Source organism: Aquila chrysaetos, chromosome 12, assembly GCF_900496995.4.
Source record: "Aquila chrysaetos chrysaetos chromosome 12, bAquChr1.4, whole genome shotgun sequence".
In the NCBI taxonomy this organism is placed as follows: domain Eukaryota; kingdom Metazoa; phylum Chordata; class Aves; order Accipitriformes; family Accipitridae; genus Aquila; species Aquila chrysaetos.
This window is the reverse complement of record NC_044015.1, coordinates 960050-986479: the sequence shown is the minus strand read 5'-3', so window position 1 is coordinate 986479 and position 26430 is coordinate 960050. Positions and strand designations below refer to the sequence as shown.

Below are 26430 nucleotides of genomic sequence, written 5' to 3'. Positions count from 1 at the left end.
TTACCTGCTTCATAAGCACTCTGATCACACAGGGAAATACGCTAATTAAGGAGAAGGGTTTTTCTCTCTCCTTCTCTCTCCTTTCCCGAGTCAGTTGTGCCAACCCTGCCCCTGGCAAGGTAACATTTTAAAATGTAAAATTAATACAAAGGGCCGGGATTTACTGGGAAACAATTTTCAAACGCATACAAAACAATAAAAAAAAAAAAAAGAAAAAAAACCCCTCTTCTCTCTGCCTTTTATTTTAAAAAATTATTTATTTTAGTGATCGTTATTAAAGCCCAAGCAAAGGTGACTGTAACGGGAGGGCCCATGCTTATCAGGTGTATAATAATAATAATTATATTTTTGGGGAAAAAAAAAAAAAATCAACTAACTCCAAGGGCCTTCACCAGACTGACAAATTGCTGAATTAAAGCTGATTAGCTCTGATAAATGGCACAGAAGGAGACGGGTGCTGGCGGGGGCTGCACGGAGGGGTCACCCTCTGCTGGGGCGGGGGGAGGCGGTGGGTGCTGGAGAGCCGTGGGGACCCTCAGCACGGCGCACCCCAGCCTGTGGTGGGTCCTGGGCTCCCCCCGGCCCCACCGAGCACAGGAGAGACCCCCGTGCCCGCCCGGCGCCCCCGCCTGCTGCCCCTCGGTGTCCCTGTCCCCGTCCCTGTCCCCATCCCCGCAGCCCCCTCACCGGGGCCGGGAGCGGCGGACGGTGCCCAGGTGGCTCCGAATCGAGGAGCCGGGGCCGGGGCCGGCACGAGGCGACGGTCGGTCCCGGGGGACGCTGCGCCGGAGTCCAGGACAGGGCTGGACCGGGCGTCCCTGCCATCGCACCGCGGCCCCCCGCGGCACAGACCGACCCCAGTGGGACGGGGACGGGACGGGCAGGGGACGTCCCGCATCCCCTCAAGTGCCAGGGGGGCACCGGGGCTGTCCGGACCCCGCGTTTGGCGAGCAGGAGGGGGCCGGGGCGCTGCCACCCCTGGGACCGCGCGTCCTCAGGCACCGGGTGACTTTGTCTCGGCTCCGTCCTGGCTTTTCCTTGCCGGAAAATCTTTATTTATGTCTCCATTTCCCCCTGCTGATTCACCCCCTCCTATAAATATTACATCTCTGCCTGATCAAATATTCCCTCCCAGCGGCTCTGCCGAATGCTGCGACATGCGCGACCTGGGGTCCCAAAGCGGCCGCTCGGTGGGAGCGTGACGGGTGCCGCGGCACCGGGCACCGCCGCCCCGGCACACCGGGCAAAGCCCAGCACAGGCGGCTCAGGGAAGAGGCAGCCGGGCAGCCGGCACGGGGTAGGGGCTTTTCGGAGGCGCCCCAGCGATGCCTTCAGGAGGGGGATGTGGGGATGGGGTGACGTGGGAATGGGGGGTCTGTGCCGCTGTGCCGGGCACGGGGCACCCCAGGGCTGGGCAGAGCACCCGGTGCAGGGACAGTGGCTCACGGAGCTGCTCTATCCTTGTTCCATCCCATCCCGAGCACCAGCCCTTCGGAGCCACTACCGACCTCTGCTTGGTGCAGGACCGGAGCTGCCACCACCTCGTCCTGGCTGGCTTCGGCTTTACATCCCTCCGGCACCATCGGGCCAATAACCGCACCGACAGCCCGGATCTGGGGGTTACCGGGACGCGCCCGTGTAACAGGGTGCTCCAGCGCTCACACCGAGCCCCCGTTCCCGCGGCGGTAACCGCTCACAGCCAGCTCCGGCAGAGCAGCCGGCCCCGCGGTGCCGCCGGGACCCCAACGCCGGAGCAGCAGGGAGGGAGGACGGATCCAACACACAGCACCCCGAAAGCCGCCCCCGAGCAGCGGCACCCATGCAGAGACCCGAGCACCCACCGTAGGCACCGGGCCGGCATCGGCGTGGAGCAACCGAGCGGGCGGGGAGAGGCGCCGGCACTCAGACACGCTCAGATAACCGAATTTGCTCACAGAGGCGCGTGGCGGAGGCTCACGCCGAGCCAGCCCCGCGCGCACGCACGGAGCCGTCTGTTAATTTGTTATCGTTTAAGTCATTCAGTTCGCAAAATGTCAACAGCATTTTAAAAACCCGCCACCTGGAAAGCGCGCTGTCGCCCCGTGTAATACCCGCAGCAGGGCTGCCAGGCCGCGCTAATTAAAATGAGTGGGATTTGAACTGTCTAAACGAGGCACATCGCTAATTCGTCTGCTTCAAAATAGAAAAAATAAAATACGCCTTTCAGCAGGGCAGGGAAGGGCGAGCGGCCGGGGCCGAGACGGATGCCAGCAGCCCCTCTCCTGCTGCCCGCATTCGGCACGCTCCACGTCAGCGGGAGCTGCAGCGTTGCAAACCGCAGCCGGGGCCCCTCCGGGAGCTGCAGCGGGCGCCCGGGCAGAGCCCTGTGCCCGGCACAGCCTGCTGCGGTCTGGCACACGCTGCAGTCCCCGCACCCGCGTCTCAGACGCGCGCGTGGTTTCTGGGTGCCAGCCTGGGGCGAGCGGGACGCGGAGCCCTGTCCCCCCCCAACGCCGAGCCATCGAGTCCCCGAGACACAGGGACACTGGCTCAGGGCAAATCCCCGGATCTTTGGTCCACTGGGAATTGCAGTAAGCGAGAGGAGAGAGCCCCCCGCTTTGGCACACCAACAAACACCAATTCACGACATTTTCAAGCCAAAGGAAAAACTCAGCTTTGAGCAAATCCAGGTTTCGGTTACTCCGCCTGGAAACGCGCAGCCCCGGCCGCTCTTGGCAGCAGGGACCCCACGTCCCCCCGGCCACGGAACCGGGGCAGGTCCCCCCACCACGGTCCCAGGGCTGCGGGAGGCAGCCGGGTTATTCTCCATCCAGCAGCTACGGGGTAATTACCGTCTCCTCAGCAGCTCGTGCTTAACCGCTCGGGAAAATAGAAACCATGGGCGTGCTCCGGAGGACGTGCCGGCGGCAGGGCTGCACCACGGGGCTCACCGCAGCCGCTCAGGGGCCGACCGCGGCGCCCACCACGCTGCGCCTCTGCAAGCTGCACGCGTCTGGCACGGAGCGGCCCCTCGCCACGGGACGGCTTTGCCAGGAGAGGCTGGGGGGGTCCCCCCGCTCCCCGGCCAGCCCCTGCCCGATGCTGGAGAGCTCAGCGGGGCCGGGGGTGGTTTTGCCCGCGGTGGTGGGAGCCACACACGGGGAGGGCAGCAGCTTTGGCTGCCTTGTCTTCACGCCCTGTGATGCACAGAAAAATAGAAGGAGGGTGTCGGGTGCACGGGGCTGGTGGGGTGCCTGGGGGGTCACACCAGCACCGGGCACAGGGCAGCCCCCATGGACAGACACCGGGTCGATGCCGTGGCCAGGGTGGTGCACACCGTGGGATGGGGCTGATGCCATGGGATGGGGCTGATGCCATCACCAGTGACGATGCCATGGGATGGGGCTGACGCCAACACCGGGGCCGATGCCATTGCTGGGGCCGATGCCACGGTCCACCGTGGCCAGCGGAGCCCCGTCGACGGGCACGGAGCTCGCCCACCGCCAAAGGGGTTAACGCCGGAGCTTTGTTTTTCCCTGACAGAGACGGATGGAGCAGCCTCCCCGCCTCACCCCGGCGGGATGTTACACTTGACAATTGACTACTCGCAGCTTTCAGCTCTGTCAGCTACCATTAAGGCTGGGATCCTGGCTAATTGGGTGTTTCATTAGGGGCATTCGTTACTGTTAGTGCTGCCTGACAGCCAGACCTGCTCTGCCGGCAGGGCAGGGGACAGGCAGGCTGCTCAATGGGCTCATGGCCCCTCCGCTGTCCCCCACATGCGGGGGCTCTGCCGGCGGCACGGTGGGAACCCCCCGGGGACAACCCATGGCCTCGCCAGCACACCATCCTTGGGATGGCCACGGCTCCCGCCGGACGGCAGCACCGCAGAGCCGGGGGCGGCTGTGCCGCGCTCCCACCCTCTGGCACCCCGGGGGTGCCGGTGCCGGGACCCGCCACCCGCTGAGCTCGGTGCTGCTGGCAGCCGCCCTGCTCTCCCCTGGCTCCATCTTGGTTTGCGTTTAATTGATAACTTTCCCGGTGCTGTCACGTGCCTGCCCCTTTGCATGACAAGAGCGGGAATCCATTGGAGTGAAATTGCCTGGAATAAACTATTGGAGCTGGTGAAGCGGCTCCGCCGCCCTCCCCTCCTCCGGTGCTGCGGCGGTACCCAAGCCCTGCCCGTGCCCCTGTGCCACGCTGGGCAGGGTGGCATCTCCATGCCGGGAGCCCGTTGGCTCCCAAAGTTTTCACCTCTCGGATATTCACCATGGAGGGGATAAACCCTCCCGAGAGCCCGTCCTGCAAACCCACGCGCCGGAGGCATCCTCAGCCTGAGACCCCCGGCCCCTGCGGGGCAGAACCAACCGGGAGAGCAAACCCTGCCTGCGCCCAAACCCCCATGGCTCTCCCAGCCCCGGGTCTGGGTGTCATGAGACCCCTGACCCTGGTCCCGGTCCCCCCTACCGCAGCCAGTGCCTCAGTTTCCCCTCTGGGTAGCAGCAGCATCCGCCCAAAACTCCCAAACAAGGGCAGCAACCCAGTGCGGGAACAAAGCATATTTGTCTCTTGGTCTCGCTACACCCTGCAAGAGCAGCCAGTGTCCCAAGGGTTAAATAATTCAGATTTTTCTTTCCTGAACAGCTTGAAAAGAGATATGATTGCGCTTGCTGAAATACGTGGGGGGGGGGGAGATATTATGGATGGAAAGGAGCTATTTAAGCTGAAGAACAGTGTTGGCACATAAACAAATGGGTATAAACTGGCCATGAATAAATTGAGGCTGGAAATTAGGAGGTTTGTAACCATCGGAGGAACGAAGGGCTGGAAGGGGCTCGCGGCGGCGGGGGCAGCGAGGCGAGGAGGGGGTTTGGGGCAGAGTGCTGCCGGTGCCGGGGTGCCAGGCGCTGGGGTCCCCCAGCTCCAAGGGCACCCGTCCTTGCGGGGCCAGGCGCTGAGATACTTAAAATCTCCCTTACGCTTTCATCTCCTGAAATCTCCTTCATTCAAATAGTCACAGCGTGATCAGCAGTAATAAGCCTATTACAGAGCAAAATAAAACACAGCAGCCCCCCCACCCCTGAAACCAGCCCCCCAACCTCGCCCGCCGCCCTCTCGCTGTCTTTTAAACACAACCTGATGAAAAATCAGCTGCGGAGCAGCCAACGCCAGCCCCCCGCCAGCCTCCGTCGTGGTGTCCCCCCCTCCCGGGAAATAAGCACAAAGCGGCTCCTTGGTGCTGGGGGGGCGGCGGGCAATGGCCCCCGCGGGAGGAGGCGCCCGCCCGACTCCTTTCAGCAGCGTTACGGCTCTTTTCTCCATTAATCCTGTTGCTCGGCTGGTTCCTGGCATGTCCGTAGCCGGCAATGGACTTCACGCCGGGAACGTTTAAGCTGGTTTTCCCATCTGTTTCTCCTTCTCCTTGGACAGCCGGCACCGCCGCGCCACCGCAGAGCCGAGCGCCGTCCCGCGGGATGCTGAAGGCAGGGCCGGGCGCGAGCGGCGGGAGCCGGACGGGGCCGTCGGGGGATTTTGGCCACGTGTTGGTCCCAGTGTCCTGGAGGCAGATCCGTTTTCCGTGCTCAAGAGCGGTCACGGTGCTCGGGGCGAAAGAGGCAAAAGTCACTTGCAGGGTCCGGGAGGGGATGGCACCGGAGCCGGATGCGCCCGTGACACCTGGGTCCATCCGGCGTCGGTCCAGCGGGGTCAGGCGTCCCCCCCACCCCGTCCCACCACCCCACCAATGCCAAGGGTTACTTTAACCGTGTTGATAAAATGTTTTGCAAGGCCAGAGAGTGAGCGTGGCCACCCTGGCAGTGGCACCAGCACCCGGCGCCACCCAGACCTCCGCCGGGCTGTGCCGGAGGATCTCAGCATCCCAACCTGGCCAAGCCCCGGCGCTTGCAGGAATGAGACGATGCTCGGGGTTACGGCAGGAGCTGCCCCATCCTCGGTCTCATCTCTCCCAGCCCCGCAGAACGGAGGCGGTGATGAGCCCCAGTCCCGGCGGGGCCGTGCAGCGCCGTGCGCGCTCCGGCAGCGTCCCCAGTGCCACGGCGGCGGGGCAGAGCGGGGATGCGCGTCTCGGGCTGCAGCTCACGGTACGCCTGTAATGTGGTCCTGAGGGACCCACCGTACACACACCACCTAAATTATTTAATTTCTCCAAACTGCTGCACCTTTATAAATCATTAAAAGCTCCTTTTGATCTGTGTTAATGAGGTTTCCTGAGTGCGGTGGTTGGAAACACACTTTGGTGCCAGATAGCGAATCAGCTAATTAAAAAAATAAAGAAGGAGCGAGCGGGAGCACGGCAGGGCGGGAGAAGGGACGGGCACCAGCATGGGGCGGCGGGCGCAGGGCGATGGGCACAAGGGCTCCCCGTGACCTGCCCGGGCGGTGGTGGGGCAGAGGGTGGTTTAGGGATGCTCATTATGTTTTTCTTCTTTTTCTTTCTCTTTTTTTCTTTTCCCTGGGGATGGGAGAGTTCTCACCGCCCGTCCCCACCTCGCCGCGCGTCCTGACAGGTGAGCAGCCAGCCCGGCAGAGCAGGAAAAGCAGCGTCAAGTGAAATCCATCATGAAAAAGCCGAAAGGCAGGGACGGCAGCGGCAGAATTATATTTACTTTTGAATTTCCCAATTGTTTGAGCCCCGTGCGCACCGGCTGCTGCTTTGCTAGGCCAGCCGGGCTGCGGGGGCCACCCCGTGGGCTGCAGCACCCATTGCCCCCTGCCTCCCCCCACCTAGGGACCCTTTTTTTCCCTAAGCAACAAACCACGAGCTCCCCAGGAGGCTTCCAGCCCAACTGGTCCCGGCTGCGACCGCATCACCTGGAAATGCCCGTGCTGGCCACAACACGGGCAGGGTGGGGGTTGTGGGTCCTGATCGCCGCCGCGGGGTGTTGCCGGAGCTTCCCAAACCCCCAGGGTCGGGGCAGGTGTGGCGAGAGGGACGTGGGGACCGTTTCGGTTGGGGACTGTGAGTGCCATCCCGGAGGCTGAAAGCCCGGGGTTGTCCTTTTGCTTTCGGTGAGCCACCAACCCGGCCGGTGCTTCGGGAAACATTCCCTTCTCTTTGGGGAGCAGCGGGACAGGGCGAGACCCCCGCGCCGGCCGGTGGGAGCCAGCGCCGCGCAGGGCTGCGGCCGGTGGGAGCTGACGGGTCAGGCGGTGAGATACCGGCGGAGCGGGTGTCAGTGTCACTTCGCCAGCCCTGACAGCTTTAATATCAATATTTATCTCAACTACAAAACTCCGAGCCCAGCTACATATTCAGCAGCTCGATTACAGTTATCTGGAATGACGGTGACGGCTCCCACGGACGAGAGGTTAGTTTGGGCTTAATGCCGTTTGACAGCCCCGGCGCGGCCGTGGCCGGCAGCTGCGCGACGGGGATGGGGACAGGGACAAGCAGCACCGCCTGCCCCCCATCGCCCAAATCGGAGAGACCAAACCGTGCCGAGAGCTGCCGGGCCGGCGGTGGGACGTGTGACCCCAAGGGCCCCCCCGGCAGACCTTCGAGCCTCCTTGGCACCCCTTCTCCCCGGCAGCAGCTGGCACAGGGCAGCGTGCGCGGGCTGCCCGACCCTGCCTGCTCCGACATGCCCCTGCGAGCCTCTCCCGACGCACGCTCGCCCCATTAGTCACCGGGGCTGGCCCGGCGTGCCCCGGCTTGGCTTCGGCGTCAGCCTCCCCGAGTCACCCCCAGCCGCATCCCGTGCAGCCCGCCGGGACAGTGTGCTTTGGCATCGGTAAATCATTCATGGATTCATCATTAATGTGTTTTTCCACCCGGCAACTGAAGGATGCACGCCCTGGTGGGGAAGGACCCTGACAACCAGGTCTCTGTTATTTTTTCATCCTTAAAAACCCGGCAACTATGGGCTGTGAGCCTCTGCACCGGGCGCTGGTTTGCAGCACTGAGCAGCGGTTTCACCGAGCGGCAGTTTCACGGCACAGGCGGCTCCCCGGCAGGCACCAGCTCTGCTGCGAACCCCAAACTTGCTCCTTCTAAAAAAGTGCTTTTTTCCAACTTTCCGGGGGTGCCGCAGAGGCCACTGGCTCGCCCGCACCGGCACCACGCGGTTACGGCGAGCCGGAGCACGCGGCAGGAGAACAAGCCGGCACACGCAGCCTCTCAGGCGGACTGGGGAGGGCAGGGCATTGTGGGTAATGTATGCAAATTCCCATGCAGAACCGCCACTCGCCAGCCGGTGAACGCTTTCCCCAGCGCCGGCACCCCTTGAGCCAGCACAGTCTGGCACCGGTGATGCTGCTGGTCAAGGACTGGTGCTGGCCCAGCCCGGGACTGGGGAGCAGCAGCCCCCCAGGCTGGTTCAGCCTGGCCCTCCTGAGGCTCACTCCTTCATTTATGGATGTTTCCCTTTCCCTACTTTTAATGTAAATGACAGAAAATCCCATGGCGGCAATCAGACGCAGGAGAGCGGATGTAACCTCGTCCCGGCTCGGCCGTGCTCCCACAGGAGACAACGGCTCCTGTTACCTGGGGCAACGGCAGGGAAATTATGGCTGGCATCTAAATTGCCATCATTATGCTCCAGAGCCAACACTCTCCATTTACACTTTATTGTCATCTTTTGCTTTAGGGAGATGCTGAGATATTACAGGACTGGGTGACAGAGTGGGATGAGATGGGATGCACGACGAGATAGACACAGAGATAAATGGGTACACCCGGAGCTATTATTTCAGCCTGTTTGCAGATCTAGAAAAAGAGCAGCAATCCCCACTCCCCCAGGCTAAGGGTAGGCTTTATAACAGAGAATAAAACAAAATTTGTTTAAATGCAAGCGCCAGCCTGCCGAACCAGCGGCTCTTGGCGGCAAAGTGCCGGTACCACGTCCCACAGCCGCTCCCTGGACACATGGCACGGCAGAGAGGTTTCTCACCAAACTGGTGCCAAAAACGCAGCTGGAGCAGCCCCAGTGTCCCTCCCGCTGCGGTGAGCGGTCCTACAGCAGAGCCTACCCGGTGCCAGGCGCATCCCATCACCGTTCGGCGAGGAAGCACTCAGCCAGTCTCCCCTCTCAAATATTCTCCAGGCGACACACTTATCTTACAAGATGTGCCCTCAACCACACAGATTAATTTGGAGGCAGAATCACGCCAGCCGGCTCTGGGTATACCAGGCAAGTGATAAAGTGACTTGGATGGAATAACTCTTCTCATGGGCTTTCGTGTACAAATCGATCCTCGCCAGCGCTCACAGGCAGCCAGTACTGGGCTGGGGCTGGTACCCCACTGCGGGGCCGGCACCCCATTGTGGGGCTAGTACCCCACCTGCAGAGCCACCCCCAGGGGTACTCATGGGCACCCCAAAGCAAAACTGCTCTTGATAATTGAAAGACCAAGTTTATTCTCCACACACACACAAACACTTTTTGCAAAGTTGCACAAAGAAAACGTGCAAAGAAAACCCAAATTCGGGCATCATTCCTCCCCCTGCATTGCACGGGGATGATGGCGTAACAGGGGTGGGGGGGTAAAGTAAGGGAGAGCTGTTAGAAAAAGTGGAGGTGGAAGAAACTTGGTCTTTCAAGTATTTTCAAGGGGAAAAAAAAAGCAAAAAGCAAAGGAGTTAAAAAAAATGAGAAGCTTTGCAGGAAAGAGGCTGTATTTTGCCATGCACAGGACTAGGAACCTGCTGTGGATTTTTCCTTCTGCCTTGGAGATCCCTTCCCACCCGAACCCCTTGTTACGAGGGAAGCCAGAGCTTGTAGCACCACACGTGTTTGAGACCAAATCTGACCAGACAAGGCAGAGCTTTTAACACAAGTGCTGATTAGATGGGAGCTGGCTGCTCTGTGATGACCATGTACAGCACAAATGAGCTGGGTGGATGGATCCTGCACCCTGCTCCCATGATGCTGGCGCAGAGCAGACAGAGTTCTTTCCTTGGGCTCACAACATTACTCACTTGTCCGGAAAAAGCCACAGGTGTCGATGGGAAATATGTATTTTTGCCACACCAAGACTCCCTTTCCCGTGTGCCAGAGCCTATCCCGGGGGAACGAACCCACTCCCTGGCCAGGCAAAGCCGGTCCTTGCAGTGGCAGCCCCTTTTTGGGGTGCTCTACCCTTGCCCCCCAACCAAAGCTCCCTGGAACCGCAGCAGCTGCTGCAGTTCACACCACTCACCCCTCATTAACATGGATGCTCGTTAGCCCAGCACTGAGACTAATCAATACTGCCATTAACGGACTATCCTGAATTAATGCATTTTAACCTGGCAGGCCTTAGGATATTGGTCATTTTTCCACTTAACCTAGCAGGAGGAGTTTTTCTCTTTGCCAGTGCCCGGTGAGCGTGGCAGCGGCTCGGAGAGGGATGCGGGAACAGTTTATCCCAACCAGACCCGTCCCCCCGAGATGCTGCCGAAGGGGAGCAGGACCCCTGCCCACGAGCCCCGGAGGGGATGGAGGCAACCCCACCGGGAGCCCTCCTCCCCCGGGGCTGCTGCTGAAGGCAGCGCGTCGCTGCCAGCTTTTGGCTTCGCCACCAGCTTTGGGTCAGCCCCGTGGTTGCCAGATGCTCCTGAACCTTAGGGAGCACTGTCAACGCAAGGGAAGGGCAGCCTCTGCCCCACGGCCGTGGGGCTGGGGACCCCCGAGAGGGCTCTGTGGCCTCTGCCCCAGCACGGGGACCCCCAGGTCCTTGACCCTCCGGTGCTGCCGCATCCCGCCTAAGCTGATCCATCACCGCTGCCACAGGTGATGGACCGCAGGTCCTTGGACCCCAGACCCCACCAGCCCGGCCCCTGTGCCCTCCCCGGACCCCAGGCAGCAGCAGCCGAGCTGTTTTCCCCCAGGCACCCCAGAGCCACCCTCCCCTGCTGCTCCCCGCCTGCCTCGCAGTGCCTCTGGCTAAACAGAGATCAGAAATGTTAGATCTTTCTTAACATCTCCTGCCAGCACTGTCAGTGGCCCTCTCCAGAGTACCAGGGCCCTCTGTTATGTAAACACAGCACATTCTCTGTCAAAGATTAAAAAAAAAAAAGGCTCATTTGCACATAAAAGCAGCCTCTGCACTAGTTACGGGCACTGTGGCATGTAAGAAGACTGTAGGTTAAATTCAATAATAAAGCGAGGCGGTGCAGAGGTCCCCGCTCCGGCTCCCCCTCCTGCAGCCCAGCCCCGTCTGCTCCCAGCCGGACTCTGCGGCCATCGAGCGGTGCTGGCCACGAGCCCGTGGGCCAGGGACCGGCAAGGTGCAGAGATCCCGAGGGGCAAGACGTGGCTAAATGGCCCCGATGCCCCTCGCCGCACCATGCTGGGCCACCCTGGGACCCCCACCTGCCCTAACGCTCCTCAGTGCCCCCCCTCATGCCAGCCGCTTGCCTGTGGCACCCCCAGACCCCACCGGATCCGCAACCCAGCACCGTCCCCAATCTTCTCCGCTCGACATCCCGGCCAGACCGGGGCACGTTGCCCGGCATCCCTTCCCGCGTGCTTTTGGGACCACCACGCGCGCCTGCAGGGCTGCGGCCGCGAGCAAGGCTGACCACCGCCCTTGTGTCCCGGCAAGGCTCGACCAGCGGCACCGCCGGGCATCGCCGCAGGAGCAACTCCCGGCTAATGAGGCGCAAGGAGCCACTCGCCTCTAGAATCATGAATGCAACGACATCTCTCGCTGCCAGCCCTTGGCGCAGAGGTGAAGCGGTGCCCGCTCCGCTCCTCTCCGGCGGGACGGCCCTGGGTGGGGGGGGGTCTCTGGCCGCGGCTGCCCCTCGCCCTCCCCGGGGAGCGCCCGCGCCCGCCTGGCTCCACGGATGGCGGCAGACAGCGATACGTGCAGCCAGGGTCCGTGCAAATTTAATCAGATCAGAAATTCATTGTCGGAGAGACGACGGCTGGAAAGTGTAATGGTAATTGTGTTAGTGCCGGCAGTCCCGCGGCCTCGCCTCGCCACGCTGTTCCTGGAGAGCCGCGGGGGCACAGCGGGATGGGCACGGCAACGCCGGGGGCCCAAAGCCCCCCCGGTCCCTGTGGGGAGCAGGTAGAGAGGACCGAGGGTCCGGGAGGGAGGGAGGGAGAGGGCCAGGGGAGGGCAAAGCGGGTCTCTGCAAAAGCAGGCGGCCAGATGGCTCAGGAGAGGGCAGAGCCGCGGCGGCAGAAGGTGTTTACGGTGGCGGCTGACAGCAAAGGTGAGAGGGGCACCGGGCTCCGGCGAGGGGACGAGAGGCCGCCTGCGCTCTCCAGATCGCAGCTTGCCACGGTCTGGCACGCGCGCAGCCACGCATACCCAGCCCAGCACGCGCACACCCGTGCGCACACCCGTGCACGCCCGTGCACACCCAGCCTCGTGCCTACGCCGCGCTCGTGTCCCCGCAGCCGTGCAGGAGCTCCCGCAGCCGTCAGGTCCCGCACGTCGCTCCCAGCCGGACGCCAGACACGTGCCAGCCCGTGCACGAGGCCACGCGTGCTCATACGTGCTCCGGCTGCTCACGCTGAGCGCCCTAATTAACACGTCTGGCGAAGCGGGCGGGCGCTGATAACGGGCACGGGACGGGAGCCGCTGGGGGTTATCTGCCGGCGGCAGCCGGGCCCCCCACCGCCCACGCCGGCTCCGCGCCGCAGCCCGCTGGGACAGCCAGATCAAGGCGCCCATTTGGGGGTCTCCCGCAGGGGGACGGGGTAAACAGCCCCTGGGGCTGACCTCGTTAGCGTCGCCAAGCCCCGACACTCATTAAGGCTGGCCCTGGCCCGCTGCAGAGTCCCCAGCACCGCGGCCATCGGCACTCGGCCCCGCGGCACGGGCGGCGGCACCGCGCCAGCCTCTTGTCCCGTCTGCCGCCACCTCCCTGCCATCCCGCAGCACCGTCACAGGGGTGGGGGACAAGCCCTTCCTCGGGGCACCCACCCTGCCAGTCCCACCGCCATCGGGCTGGGGGGAGATGCTCCGAGCGGCCCGTTGGGTGACAGCCGCCGTCTCGCCTTTCCCTAACGGCCACCACCGCCCTGATCTGCAAACCCCTTTAGCCGGCATTCGGCGCGCAGAGCGCACCCCAGCCCGGCTGCGGTGCCGGCACTCGTGCCGAGCGGCTCACGGACCGGTGGCCGGGGTGCAGCCGGGAGCAGCGAGGGCTGGACGCGGGGACGGCTGGCGGCAGCACCCCGAGTCGGCCGGCTGCAAAGGGCACCGGGGGGGATCGGCGTCACCCTTGGGTCTCTGAGCCGAACCAGCCACTGCCCTGGTGCTCCCTGGCGCCGTCTGCAGCCACGGGAGCTGCCGTTGGTCTCATCCCAGAACCACGGCCAAGACTTGGCACAGACCTGCTGCGACGCCGGTGCAGCAGCCGCTGCCTCCATGCCTCAGTTTCCCTGTCCCAGGGCTGGACCATCCTGCACGGTGTGGGTCCGGCAGCACAAGCAACAAACAAGGAGAGCCTTCCCCACCCCACTTTGAGACACGCAAATTAATACGGATAAACACGTACTACTGCATTATTTCAGTTGTCGGCCACTTTATTTTCCGGCGGCGTCTCGGTCCCAGGCGGTCGCAGGGGCCGGGGGGGCAGCGGGGTGCACCGGTGACTCTTTAACCTTGCAACACTTTAATTTGCAAGAAATTTCACGCGAGCGGTGGGAGCGATTTCTGAGCGCGTTTGCCGGCGAGCGCGGCCGCGGTAATTTGATCGGCGGGAGCCGGGGAGAGCGCCGGCCCCGCAATCACTGCAAAAACGCCGACGAGGTGGAAATCGGCCGCCCGACGCGCTGCCGGCAGCCCGGCGGGACGCCGTGGCGGGGCCAGGCGGGTGCTCGGAGGTGGACAGAGGGACGCGGCTCAGAAGGACGGACGCAGCGGGCACAACCGTGGCATGGGGCACGGACCTGTCTGTTCGCCCCCCAGCCCCTTTCCCGGCCCCTCTGCCCCAGCCCCGTGGCCCCTGCCTGCCCCGTGCCACCCCAGCGTCCCCAGGGGACGCCAGGCGGGATCCAGACCCGCGGTGACCCCCAATCAAAAGGACAACGCAGGACTTTTCCTCCCAGCCCTGATGGTGACGGGCTGCAGAGCCAGCGGAGCCGTAATTTATCACGCCAGCCCCTGACAGCTCCCTTTGACGGGGTCCCCGGGGGGCCGAGCGATGCCTTTTGTCTGCCCAACAATTAATTATTTCCTGGCTAATGATGAACTCCGACTCGCAAAGCAGGTAGCGGCTGTGTGCAGGAATGAGAGCGGTTCCTTTTGCTCCCCTCCCTCACCCCACCGTGCCCCCTCCCCACCACGGGACCCCCCCCCACCTCCCCCATGGCGGGTGGGGGCAGGGGGACAGTGGGGTACCTGGGGCTAAGGCTGGGCTTTGGAACCCCCCTGCATCCCGCCGTCCTTCCCACGGGCACACTGTCCCCCAAAAAGGGCACCCCGAGACCAGGCGGCACCCTAAGCAAGAAGGAAGGTGCCAGTTCAAAGGCGCACACGGAGCGTGCCGGGGAGAGGGCGCCGGCAGAGCCGGGACGGCAGGACGGAGCCCGCTTTGGCGGTGCCGGCGGGTGGGTGCTGCGCTGCGGCAGCAGATGTTGGCTGCGCCGGCGGAGAGCACTTTAAGTGCCAGCCGCTGCGACCGCAGCCCCAGAGCGCTCTGCGCCGAGGAGCTGATAACTGGATGATGGGTCTGTGTTAATGGAGAAAATCCATTTAGGTTCACTCGATACTCTCCCACAGGCTTTCATTACACCTCAGGGGTCCGCGGTGCACGGGGCCCTGATACGGCCAAGCTGCAAGCCCAGATCGCATCTCCGCCGTTTATCTGCCTCTCGGCAGAGGCTCCGGCGGGATGCAGGGAGGGATGCGCGCGCAGGGAGGGATGCGCGCGCGAGGGCTTCAGCCCCGAGCTCGAGGCCGCGGGTGGCGAGAGCGACGTCGGCATCCCGCTGCCCGCAGCCCTGCGAGGGACAGGCAGCAGCGGGCAGGGGCAAACTCCAGGGGTGCAAACGGGGGGACCCTGCCCCGGAGCAGCTCCCCCGGAGCCCAGCCTGGCTCGGCGCTGCGGCACGGGCAGGGCAGCAGGCGCGGGCAGGCGTAGGGACCCCCGGGGCTGTCGGCGGCGGGGAGGGATGCTCGGGCCGGCCCCCCGCAACGGAAAAAGCGACAGAGCCGTGAAAAGAAGTAAAATAATTATCGGGAGCTCCCAGCTCGGCCTCCCCGCCTGGTGCTTTCTGTTTAAGGCTAGTTAATAGCTAGTGTTCTCTGGTTAGGCCTGAATGACATTTCCAGAGTTATAATAACTGAGCTATTACTTGCCGTATTGATGCATTCCCCCTGCCGGCAGCCTGCTCATCCCGCGCCGCGCCGCCCGGCCGCCGAAAGCTCCTTTAGTCAATAGCACTTCTATTTTTCATTACTCCCTGGAAATGTGGCTCTTGGAAGCTCATCCGTCATTCAATTACGCCCTGGTTCAGTCCTATCATACACGTGTCATAAAGTTCCTCAGATCTGAACTGCTGTTAATTTTCTGCGCCATCCCAAGGGGATGCCCGGGACGTGCCTGGAAAGCAACCAGGCAGCCGAGGGCATGCCGGGTACGGGCGCACCGGGGAGCGGGGGCTGCGGCAGTGCCGCCGGGTGCCCGGGCGCGGGGGGCTCTTTGCCGGCCGGCTCACCGAGGAGCTCGGACGCTGCCCCCTCCCAGCGCGGCAGCAGCAGGACCGGCAGTGCTCGACCTTGGCAGCGCAGGCAATTTATTCCTCCGGCTGGTTTATTCTTTTATCAGGTGTTGGTTTAACAGGGCGAGCTCCCCCCCTTCCCCTTTAATCCTATCGGCATCTGTGTTCGGCACGTCCGTACACAGAATAATCACCTGCCTGGCAGATTTGTCACTTCACCAGATGTAATCGGGGAACTTTTTTCCCTTTTTTTTTTTTTTTGAAACCCTCCTTATTTTCTGTTTCTTAGAAGCTGCAGCTCCCAGGCAGAGGCGGCTGTCGCAGGCGGTACCTGCTCCAGGTCATTCCTCCCCTAACCCAAGGGTTTGCTTTTTGTTCAGCTTCGCTCTCCAGCTGCGTTTTGGCCAAAGGAAGCGGGGAGGATGGCGGGGCAGCGGCACGAAGGGTGGATGTCAAACGCCATGCCATGCTGCTCCCTCCATCCTCTGCTGCCCGCGAGCGCTCCTGGCTGGGCATAGATCTGCAAGCCGGGGGGGAGAAATGGGCACAGGATGGGGCATGGCTGGGGGATGCTGCGTCAGGGGGGATGCCGCGTCAGGGGGGATGCCGGGGGCAGAGGGGCTCGGTCCAGACAACGCCCAGGTCCCCTCTGGTCCCCAGGGTCGCTGCTTGGCGAGCTGCCGGAGAAGGGACGGGCACCGCGCTGTGCCAGCGCTGCCCTCCGGGGACCGGCTGCCAGGCATCCCGCGGGCACCGGGACGAGACAGCTCAGGGCGGCGGGAGGCACCCGCGCCCATGCGGGGGCACGCGCCGGCTCCAGGGGGTTGCAGAGGTTGCTCGAACACGGAGGAACCGCAGGCAGCCCTGCCCGACGTGTCCCTGCACAGTTGACGAGGACCTGCGGGTCCTTCACAGGCTGAAGAAATTCGAGCCCCGAGAGGTGACGTTCGTCCTGCTCCCCACCACAAACTCCCCCGAGCATCGCTCCTCCTGCTTCCCCACACTCCCGCACCCTGGGGTGCCCGTGGCCGTCTTCCAGCCGGGGCTGCCTGTGCTCTCCCATCCCCGGGGGGCCGAGGCGGGGGTCCCATCCAGCCCCCGCATCGCCGCCTGGGTGGCCTCGGCCACGCCGCTCCGCCTCGCGTGCCTCCCAGCAGAAGGACAATGACTTTCGCCAACGTCCTGCTCCTCGGCACGCTGCCGGTCCCCGCGGGGCCTCCCACGGGCTGTTTTCCCTAAGCCGGGATGGACGCACGCCCGGACGTTTGCAAACGCCGCGCGTCACTTGTCAGCTCCCGGGACAGCCGCATGGTGCCTCCGGCCACGCTCCTCCCCGGCCCCTTCCCGCTCCTCGGGACAGCTCCGGCCACGCCAACGGGTCCCAAAGTGCTTTATAAACGAACGTTCCCTGCCAGGAGGATGCTGCTGCCGTGCAGCCAGGGCCAACCCCGGCCACGGGGCTCTCACGGCCCCCGGGACCATCACCACCCCCTCGGTCCCTCTGGAAAGGGCCTCTAAGCCGGCTGCTGATCTGGGAAACTGAGGCACTGAGGGCTCTGCGCACGCTCGGGGTAAGGTTCGCATTCTTGGCAGCTCCCAAAGCCGGTAAGCCCCCGGGACGTCCCCGCTCCTGCAGGAAGGCGGTGACCCCGGGAACCCTCCCCGGCAGCTCCAGCCCCGCTCAGCACCTCATGGCAGTGGCGGTGCTGGGTGGGCACCTTCTCCCCTCCCAGCCCAGCATTTCCCCCGCTCCCCGTCCAGCTCACCGCCCAGACTCACGCTTCGCTCTGGGGCATGGCTAATGACTGGCCTAATTGATCCCTGACGAGGCTCTGCTCCTCGCCAGGAGATCAATGCTGGAACCCACTCAAGGCTCTGCGAAAAGCCATTTCTCCCTGCCTGCCTGCCCAGCCGGGCAGCACCGCCCCTCGCCCGCAGGGAAGTGCCCATCGATCGGGGCAAGGATCGATCGGACGGAGAAGAGGATGGAGGGGAGGGTGGCCACCCTCGCGGAGGGGTCTGGGGGGAGCAGACCCCCAGAGAGCCTTTGCTCCCACTTAAAGTCTAACCCCGAGGCACCGCGGGTGAAGTCAGCGACCGTGCCTGGGACTGGGGTGACCCTCCCGGCCGTGCCGACGGCATATCCCGTCTTCCCAAGCCTCCTCCCAGCAGCAGGCAGCTGCCAGGCTCCTCCTGCACAAGGACGCGCTTGTGCCACCGCTGATGGCAACTGGCACGGCCGGCGCCGGCCGCGCGAGCCCGCAGCACGCACGCAGTAACAGCCGCAACCGCCCGTCCTGCAACACACCGCGCTTTGCTGGGTTTGCCCACCGTGGCTCTGTTGCAACCCCCCCAAAAAAAAAATCCCAGGTGCAACCCCTGTGCATTGCTGGAGCAAAACCATGTTCGCATCACAACCTACCTGGAGGTGCCGCTGGCACAGGCTGCGGAGGAGGCACGGGGTGCCAAATCCCGACCCGGCACACGCTGAGAGCTGGATGGATGGGAGGGCAGAGCCCGGTCCGGCACAGCTTTGCCCACGCCGGCGGCCGTGCCTCGCTGCCGCCTGGCACCTCCACCCCGTGGGGCTCGACTCCTGCCTCCAGCTCCTCTCCGGCAAAGCCTGGCTCTGCCGGTGAGCACCGCGGCTCCCCAAGGAGCCCAAGCGACCGATACGCGGTGACTGGAGATACGGCGGGTTTTACCAACTCACCGGCACGGCGGTGCCTGAGCCGCACTCGCCGGGCAAGGGGCTGCCACCAGCACCCTGGCACCAGGAGCTCCCCCTGCCCCCGGCTCGGCGGCACCCCTGCGGGTCCTGGCTGGGGGGCACGGGGAAGCCCCTCGTCCCCATCGAAGGGGCCGGGTGACGGCGGGTCGCAGGCAGCAGCGAGGGGGTCTCCTCCCCGGCACCTCCGCCACCGCACGAGGCTGGAGGGGAGCAGGGGAGGGGGAAAGCACCTGCGGCGGGGGGGTCAGCGGTCACCTTCACGAGCCCAGGGGAGGTCACAGGGCCAAGAGAACCACGCTTATTTCTTCGCCTGGCTCTTCCCCGCCTTATTCCTTCCCCTCGTATTCCCCCAGCCAAATTTGACCTAATTTGGCGAGATCGGCCGGGGTCTCTACTTCTCAGGGCGCAACGGCCCCCCCGCCCCTCCCCGCTCCTTTCACTGGGGTTTAAGCCTTTTCACTTTGTCCATTCACTCCAAGACTAATCAGATTAAAGCCTTGCCCAGGGTGCTCCCCGCCTCCCTCCGTCGCCCAGCTTCACCCGCTTATCCTCTGGCGGGTTTTGGCAGCCGACTTTGAGGTCCGGGCACCGCCATGCCAGGGGCCGGCGGTGGCACCGGGCCGCCAAGGTGCCCCTAGAAAAGCGCACAGGGTGGGGGGGCTCTGGGGGGCAGCAGGATGGGGATGAAGGCAGCGGGGCAGCGGCAGCTCTCCCCCCTCAAAGCCATCGCGCTCTTTGGGGAATCCTTCCCCTTTCTCAGCCATGCTTCACATTTCAAGTCAGGCTAAAGGAGCATCTAAGAACAGAAGAAATTTAGAAAAAAAGGGTATTTTTTTATTTTTCCTCTCTTTTCGCCCAGGAGCCGCTCTGCACCAGCTGCCCTTCACCAACATCTGGGGAGCGCGATGGGTGCCTGCCTGCGGGCAGTGACGGACGAAGCCGGGACCGTGGCTCCGGCCCCAGAATGCCCCAGATGCACAAGAGACCTGGACCCAATGCCCAGGCACTGGGGACAGCCAGCAGCACCCACATCCCATCCCCGTCCCCCAGGACCCCCCGCTCCACCGACAGCACCCCGTAGCACAACCTTGCTCCTTGCCCACTTTGGAAAGGGAGCAATTCCACACCAGAAACTTTCAGGCCCTGTCCCACTTGCCTCCCCACGTGCTCCAGCCCCCCCCCCAGCCCCCAAATCACCAAATGCCCCCCGCCTAAACCTTAAAAATTGATTTCAATTCACTTTGGTCCAGCTCCGCACACAAATGCATTCGACACGGGCACTCTCCCCCGGCCAGGATTGTATGCAAAGGCAGTTAGGGGTCAATGAATAATTCATACTCCGCTGTCTTTCAGAATTATACTGTGGAAAAATAAATCTGAGACTATATAAAAAAAAAAAATAAAAGAGAAAGAAAAAAGAGGCTGGGGGGTGCGGGGAGGCAGCTCTCGCCCCTTCACCCCCTTGGCCAAACTCAGGCGCAGGGATGAAAGCGTCGGCGCGTCGGCATCTCCTCTTCCATTGAGCAACTCGACATTCAGGTCTGCGCGGAAACCACCTAAAATCCTTCCTGTGCTTTGTTCTGCTGCCTTTTCACCCGAGTCTTACGGAGATGGGGAGAGGGCAGCGGGGAGGGGGGCAGAGAGGTCTTGGGGGGGGGTCCCTTTGAAGAAACCCACTCATCCGTTTGGCTGGTTGAGTTCAAGGGGCAGCGTGCTGGGGCGAGCGGGGGGGCTGTCCTGGCCGTGGGGCCGGCGGGGGGGGGGCGGCGTGCCCCTGCCCCGGCTCAGCCAGGACCCCCCAGCATCGCCCTGCCGGGCCCACCTCTGCCTCCCGCCAATGGACTTTGCAAGCCCAGGGAGAGGGAGGAAGGCTGTGCCCCATCCCGGAGGGGTCCCGCGGGGCCGGGCTGGGTTTTGGGGTGCTCGCACCCCCCCCCACGCCCAGAGCACCCAGCCCAGTGCCCGGCATGGGACCAGCTGTGCCCGTTGGCCGCATCCCCCACTCAGCTGGCAGGGGCCACGTGCTCGCCGCACGATGTGCTAACGGGGAGGAAAGGAAGCAGGAGTCACTTTAATTTGGCTATTTAAAAATAAAGAAATAACACAGGCTTTGAAAGCCCGGAGGGGTCCCAGTGGAGAGACCTCCATCTCCCCCTTCAAAGGCCGCCTCTGCTTTCTTCCCCCCGTTAGCAGCACACAAAGGTGCACGAGCACTTTCGTCTCTGTGGAAAGACCTTTTTAATTGGTTCCAGGCAGAAGGTTAAAATCTCTCCCCTTCCCTGCGTGCTTTTCTAAGAGGGGAAAGGGGAAAAAAAAAAAAAAAAAAAAAAAAAAAAGAGGCAGAGGGGAGGAGGCAGGGAGGAGGGTTTGTATCAAGGCAAGACAGCTCTGCCCTGTGTGGGGTGGCCGAGTCAGGGGGCACCTGGGGCCAACGTCCCCCCCCCAAAAGGGTCCAGGGTGGCCAAGGGTATTGGGGATCCCTGGCGAGAGCAGGGGCGGCCAAGGGGGCTGTGCCGGGGACACCAAGGGGGCCGTGCCAGGCTCCGGAGCTGGAGATGCTCGTGGGGAAAAAAGAGAGATGCTCGGTGCGAGGACGCTCCATGCGAGGATGCTTGGCGCTCCCGTGGGAACGCAAGTTTCGAGGGTTTCTGCAGGGATTCCCAAAAAGAATGGGCAGAGACGTGCTGCCCAGGGCCTCCCCGTGCAGAGGAGGCTGGGCAGAGCGGGAAGGGAGCACGGAGAGCTGCTCCGACCTCCACGGGTCTCCCCAGGCTGCAGAGCACCCTCGGCACATCCCCATCCACCCCGTCGGGATGCGCGGTGGCCCCACGGCACCGTCCCCGAGCATCACACGTGGCACCCCAGCCCCTCGCCGTTCCCACCCTGCCAGAGCCGCCATCCTCCCGGCACTTGGGTTTCCTTTCACGGAAGGGGGAGCTGAGAAAAACGCATCAATTATTGAGCCGGGGCGCCGCGAGCCCGACGCGTCCCCCTTGCTAATGCCGCTCAGGTAGAGCCGCGCGGAGCTGCAGTCAGACACCTCCTAACACGATTAGCTGCAGGGCTCTTCCAGCGCGCTTCAAGGTCAATTTTTCTGAGGCTGACAAAAGGAGCGGGGCGGGCAGCGGCTCCCCCCGCCACGGCCTGGGACGGGGCGGCAGGATGCTGGGGACCGGCGCCGGCAGCCCCGAGCGATGCCAACTGGCCGAGGGGACCTCCGGGGCAGGACGGCGGGGCTCCGGGTGGGATGGGGACACGGCATGGGGCTCCCAGCCACGGGACAGGGAGCCGGCGGGTCCCTCCGCAGCAAAGCGACTCCCATCGTGCCGTGCAGGATCAGGTCCGGCCCAGCCGGCTGCACATGGAGCGGCAATTGGATCCAGATGTTTCCCCCAGCAGCCGGAAACCGCTTCCCCCCATCCAGAAAGCGCTCGGCAGCCCCTTCCACCGCCCCGGCTCTGGTGGGGACGGGAAGCACGGGTAAGCCTTGCCGGCACGGCTGTGCGCCGGCGGGGCAGGGATTTACCCCGGCGCGGCGAGGCCGGGCAGAGGGAACGGGGCGGCTCGGCAGAGCACGGGCATGGCAATGCCAGCTCTGCCACGGTGCTCCTGTGCTCCAGGTTTCGGGACTCACGGTGACGGGACCCCCGCTCAGGCTGCACATCCAGCCCCCTCCAGCCGGGCTGGCACACGGGTGCCCGGCCAGCTGCCGTGCTTCACCCCGGCTCATCCGCGCGTGCTTCCCTTCCAAAACCACCTCGGTCTTCTGCGCGGCGAAGGAGGGGGCCGCAGCGGCAGGCGAGGAGGACGCCGTCTCCTCCGTCACTGTCTGCTCCCTTGCAGCCAAAGGGAGAACGGGAGATGGACATCCAGGGCTCCCAAGGCTCATCGAAGGGACAGGAGCCCACCGAGGGCTGGCGCGGGGGCCGGGACGAAGCCCCTGCAGAGGTGCTCTGCTCGAGGCGAGCCACCTCCCTGCCCCAGAGCCTTCTCCTCTGCAGACACGGCGTCACCCCACAGGCGGGAGATTTGCTCCAACGTGCCGGCATGAGCATCCTCTGCCCTATGGCAGAAGCAGGGCTGGGTGCCCACCGTGCCAGGCAGATGGTAGCGAAGCCAAAAAAAAACCCCAAACCTCAGTCCGGGAGGACCCAGCTCCAAAGTCCGGGTGCGAGCGGTTTGGGAAAGGGCTGGCAGGCGGCTCCATCAATGGGGCGCACGACGCAAGTCACCACCAAAGCCATTCCCAAGAGATCTCCTGAAGGACACCACAACCCACGGGTCCCTGTCTCCCCCCCCCAAGTCACATCCTGCTTTGGGGAGGGTGCCCAGGGCAGCATGTCCCCGCACGGGACAGGGACGCGGCTTTCTGGCCCCTCCAACCTCAGAGCAGAGCGAGGGAAACCACAAGAAAACCTCAGAAACTCATTTGAAGAGCCAGAACCCGAATTCACCCACTCTCACGTTATTTAAAGCCCATTGCAGCTTCCAAGTCCTGCAATGATGCAAGAATCTCAATTACCATTAAAAGAATGCGTTTCTGCTCTTTGCATTATGGAGAAAAGCCTGAAAACCAACCCCCGGGGATTAAACAACTCTAGAAAGACGAAAAATAAAAATTCATGTAATTTATATTATTTAAAACCTGGCAGTTGGCAAACCAGTCTCTCGACTGGAGAGAACTGGGGCCGTTCACACCTTGCAGAAGGCAGGGAGATTGTCAGGGCTGGAAACCAAGATCCCAGCCCCATGGCCACGCAGAGCCCAGTGCCACCGCCTCCGCACCCCGCACCGGTCTGACAGCAGGATCCGGCTTTAAATGGGTTTTTAAACACCTCTGAGCTTGTGGGATGCAGCACGCTGCAGAAGGACAGCGTGTTATTTTTATCGTTGCATTAGTTCCAGTTTAATTGCCGGGATGTTATTAACTGCACGGAGCAGGGTCCGGGCAGCGGGGACGCTGCTGTCAGTCCGTCCTGCCTCAAACTCCCCGGACGCCCTTGGCGGAGCGGGGTTTGAGACCCGGCATGCTCGCTGCGCACCAGCACGTGCCTCTCCTCCGCACCGCCGCAGCTCTGCGCTGCGTTTGGTGACAACCAGGGACAGGAGCCATCGACCAGCGCCGCAGCCTCTCGGCTCGTCCTCTCCCACCTCCGCCAGCCCCGACGCTCCTTCTCCTCTGGCTCCGTTCAGCAGCACCAGGGAGCTCCCCCCAGGATGGTGGCTCCCCCCAGACCTCCCTCCTCCTCCTCCTTGCCCCACTGCGGGTCCCAGACCCCTCCGGTGCTCTGCAACTGGGGATGCTCCCGCCATCTCCAATGCTTCAGCCCCGGGGCTCCACTGCACCCCAGAAACCTGTCCTGCCCGGGACCGTACCGTCCTCCCGCTATCCTCCCTCCTACCAGGCCCTCTTGGAATTCACACGTCTCCAACACGTCAAAAAGCCCCCGGTTTGTGCCAGCACCCATGGCGGGTACCCCCCCAGGCCACGGGCAGCCGGGAGCACACTTGGCTCTCGCCTTGGCTGCTCCCATGCGGGAAAACTCCCACCAGCGACGGTCCAGAGATGCTCGATACCCTCCCAGCACCGGAGCTGAGCAAACCCTGGGTTTCACACCTGACATCTCAAAAGGCCCCCAGGAACAGCCCTGCCATCGCAGGGACCCCTCTGCCATCCCTGTCCCCGCAGCTCCCAGCAGCGGAGCAGGAGGGAGGCAGGAGCGCATGGCAGAGCAGAGCTGCTGCTGAGAAATCATCTCGGAGGAAACAAAACCTGCCAGTCAGCGATCTGACTAATGGCATACGGGAATTAAGATACCAGAAAATGCCCTCCCGCGCCTGCCAGCAGCTTCCCAGGCAGGTGTGTTCGCAACAACTTGTTTTCACGGGGAAAGCCGGGTTCGTGCCTGCGCAGCGCTGACGACGTATGCTCAGCGCTTTGGCTCCCACTTCTCCCAGCACAGCATCCCCGACCCTCCTGGGACCAAGCCACCCTCCCGGCCAGTCCCCACAGCCCCACTCCCAACCCAGCAGCCCCAGAGATGCTGGATGGCATCGGAACTGGGATGTGGGATTTGCTGGGGGCAGTTTCCCACAGCGCAGGTGGGGACAGGAGCATCCGAGCAGGTCGAGCCCGTTGGGGATGGGGATGCTGGAGGTGCCCGAGCAGGCTGGGCAGGGATGAGCAGCATCACAGGGAGGTGACAGTGGAATAATCCCAACATACGAACTGCTTCCAGCAGGGAAAGCCTGGCAAAGGAGAAGGATCAAGCCCAGGCGGACGCACTGGGGAGCCGGGGTGCAGGGCTCCGGGACAGCCCTTGTGGGACGGCCGCCACGGAGGGCACCGACCCTGGGACCTCCTGCTCAGCCCCACTCTCCTCCCGATACCAGTGGCCTCCCAGTTCAGCACTGGGGAGACGATGCCTGCCAGGGATGAGGCCACCCAGCTCCTGTGGAGACCAGCAACATCCCGGGGTAGATTTACTTTATAGGGTCATGGAGGAAGGTACCAGTGCAGAGATATTTAAGTGGCGTTTCACCATCGGAAAAAATTAGAGTCACAATATTAATTAATCCTCAAAGCACTTTACGAACATTAACTAATTAAGCCTCCCAACCCCTCTGCGAGGTGGGAAAGGTATCATTGTCCTCGTTTTACAGCTGCGGAAAATGAAGCGCGCAGAGGTGACGTGACTCACCCAAGGTCGCTGCAAGCCAGGCGAAGGTGGGAAGGGGACCCCGAAATCTCCCCCGGGCACCCCTTGCCCCCTCCTCCCGTCCCCGAGCAGGACAGGACCCAGCAGTACTGAGCACCACTGAAGCCCCCCCGCAGCCGGCATGCATCCCAGCGCCCTGAGCCGGGTCCCAGCATCCCGGTCCCCACCCAGGGCAGACAGCGATTCGGAGGGGCAGGAGTCGGGGCCGCGGCACAACGCACGGAGCCGGGACCTGCCGCGTCCCTGCCAGCCGGCACCCATCGCGGCAGGCAGAGCCCCCCACCCTGGCACGCAGCCCCGGGGGAAAACCCACCGGAGCCTGGGGCAGAGAGTTAAAATAGAAAACGCTGAGGGGTTTTATCGAAAGCACAAACGACCCTGCGCGGTTTAAAAGCGATTAGAGGCCCCGGCTGGGTTATCAACCGGTGTCTCAATCACGCAGCATCGATCCAGATAATAGCCGGCAATTGTTCAGATACAATATCATAAAGTCACTTTAACTACAGCCATAAAGCTTCCCCCGCCTGCAGCACTGCCGGGCGCTCCCCGCGCCGCGCCGGGGCACACACCGGGGCGGGGGGACGGATGGCAAAGCCTCAGCCCCGCCGAGCACCGAAAGCACGTGCTCGGGTCTGAGCGTGGCAGAGGATGCTGAGGGGCCGACCTCGCTCCGTGCCGGGGTGCGAGGGAGCAGCCGTCCCCAGGCCACCGACCTTTGCAGGGATGAGGCCACCCAGCGGGGTCCCTACCCTACGGCCCCCCCCGCTTCTGCTGCTCTCCTTTGCTGCACTGGGAACGGGGGGGACGCCGAGACCCCCAGGGTTCCCCTTGACACCCCTCCTGGGAATCAGCAGCACGTGGTGCCAGGGTTAGGGGAGCTCAAAGGCAGCCACTGAGATTCACCGTTTCAAGTTTTAATCTGTGGGATTTACGACAGTTTGGAGAAAACGCGCAGTGACAGCCCCCCCCGTACGGCGGCCGTGAACCCCCCTGCCCGCCCCCCCCCCGGGTTTGCTCTTGCCCCCGACAAACACGGGGCTCCCGACCGCGCAGTGCCAGGACCAGCTACCCTGCTCCCCGCAGCACACCGGGGCATGGGGCTTCCCACCGCCAGCCCCCCAACCCCAAGGTGCTTCCGTGCCCCCGGGGCAGCCACGGTCCCTGCGGCCGGCAATCGCCATCTCCGCTTTCCAGCCAGAAGCCGGTGGGGTTTTGGTCGTCGCCAGACCCCGGGGGACGCCACCGGCAGCCCCTGCCCGCGCCGGAGAACGCCGCTTCCTCACCCGCCGCTTCCCACTGCTTAATGAGCACAAAATATTTCCATGTTGCCAATTACTTGGTTCGTTTGTGCTGCTGCGGGCAGCGCTGGCACAGGGAA

The 26430-nt window shown here is 63.4% G+C and overlaps 1 protein-coding gene across 2 annotated transcripts in view; it reads right to left on the bottom strand.

Moving 5' to 3' along the window:
• Positions 1-26430, bottom strand: part of EFNA2 (ephrin A2) — a 49993-nt gene that overhangs the window by 8666 nt on the left and 14897 nt on the right. The window lies entirely within an intron of this gene.